A 2,274-nucleotide genomic window follows, 5' to 3' on the forward strand; every position below is an offset into this window, starting at 1 on the left:
TAGTTCAAGTACTACACGTAACACTTCCTGACTGTATGCTACTGGCAACACAATCTGGTGCATTTTGGCCCATTTCTCCTCTGCACTAACCTGCCGTGGTCTCCTATTCCATCTTAGGATTCTCTCTTGCAGATAATAACCCTTCGAAATATTCTCTGCTTCCTTTTCAAAGTACGGATCCACATATATACCCTGTATCGTCTTGTCTGACTGTTGCAAGTCCCTTAGCCTTTCAGGACTAAACACTGTTATCTGAACCTCTGCCTCTTCAGGTTTTTCCAGCAACATTACATCATACAAAGTGTCTACTAACTTAACCTCAAGTCCTTCACGTCTGTCTTCAGTTATTGTTTCGTGCTGCGATTTGTAATAGTGGAAACGGATTCCTGAACATTCTGAAAAATACCAGCTATTTATCTTTAAACTGCTGGGTTTCTTGGTCTTACAACAAGGATTATCACTCCCATCTTGGATCCTGCTAAACCATTCCGAAGAACAAACTGAATTCCAGGAACCGCGCACTCTGTCACAGTCCACAGTCTGTTATCCTCTGTTACATCCACAGTCTTGAGTTGGCACTCCTAATTGCTCTTACAAAGTGGAACACGAGGTTTCTGTCCATCTATCCAACAAATTACCACACTCTCAGTTAACAGATCAGAAAGAATGAAAATTGGCTCATCTCTTACGATCGGCAACTGGTTATTTCCCATATCTCTCAACATTATAACTTCTTGTACTTCTTTCCTGTCCCTCAGAGATAGAAAGCAAGGCTGGAGATATTACACAGACGAGAAAGCAAAGCTGGAGATATTACAGTGAAAGTGCGGCCCATACATGCTCGAACAGGCTACTGAGATTTTTAAAAAACATTCATTCACAAGATATGGGGAGAGGTGTAGTAGCTAGATGTTAGAGAGATAGGGAGGGATGTTGGGGTTGAGGAACTAACAGTGACAGATGGGGCTGTAGTATGAGATCAAAATTGTGGAGATGTGGAGGGTTACTGAGATAAACATGGATGTAGCGGCAGGAGGAGATGACAGGGAAAGATTCAGAAATTCATGCGGACATTTTCAAGACTGAATTGTGCAATGACTTAACAGAGAACATGATGTGAAAATCTGTGAAAAAAGCCAAGACACTGACAGGAACTGAATGAGTGAGAGAAATCACAGGAGCCATAAAGTCAGTGTCACACTGCACAGGAAAGGCCATTCGGTTGACAACGAGAAAAATAAAATGCCCTGGAGACCTTGTAAATTACTTCTTCCTAACGTCTGGGGGCTAGTGCCAGAATTGGGAGAACGATCCTACAGACTGCTCAAGTTAAAATGTGACATAACATTGTGTCAGATCAAACACTGACACGGAAATCTCCTGACACTCCTCCCTCAGCCTCACGGTATCAGTTCAAACACTGACACGGAAACCTGGTGCAGACTCCCCTCCCTCAGCCTCATGGTTTCAGATCAAACACTGACAGAGAAACCTCCTGCTGTCTCCCCTCCCTCAGCCGCACTGGGTCAGATCATACATTGACATGGAAACCTCCTGCTGACTCCCCTCCCTCAGCCTCACGGTGTCAGATCAAACACTGACATGGAAACTTCCTGCTGACTCCCCTCCCTCAGCCTCATGGTGTCAAATCAAACACTGCCACAGAAACCTCCTTCTGACTCCCCTCCCTCAGCCGCACTGGGTCAGATCATACATTGACATGGAAACCTCCTGCTGACTCCCCACCCTCAGCCTCATGGTGTCAGATCAAACACTGACACGGACAACTACTGCTGATTCCCCCCTCCCCCCTCAGCTGATAGATCAGTGTCTTTCCACATTGAGCAACACTTGGTGGAAACACTGAGGGAGTGACAGAGTGGGAGAATATATACTGGGTGGGCCATTTCAAAACCACCAGCAAGAACGGTTCAGCAGCAGAATTGCTGAACCAAAAGGACATAGCTGCAAGACTGGGTCTGCACCAGATGGGGAGGGAACGACTAAGAGGGAGAAACATACTTGACCACATCCTCACCAATCTACAGGCTGCAGACACATTGATCAATAACCATATTGGGAACAGTGATTACTGCATACGGTATTTTACATTGCGAATACCCTCTGTGTGAGAGTGTGAGAGAGACACTATCACCGTGCTGTACGGGATAGATTTCGAATACATCTCGTAGCTCAGCACTGGATTATGTGAGGTGATTCGGATAATTACCAACAGCAACAGAATTGTTCTCCAGCACAATTTTCACTATCACT

This window comes from Chiloscyllium plagiosum, chromosome 8 (genome assembly GCF_004010195.1).
Source record: "Chiloscyllium plagiosum isolate BGI_BamShark_2017 chromosome 8, ASM401019v2, whole genome shotgun sequence".
Lineage (NCBI taxonomy): Eukaryota > Metazoa > Chordata > Chondrichthyes > Orectolobiformes > Hemiscylliidae > Chiloscyllium > Chiloscyllium plagiosum.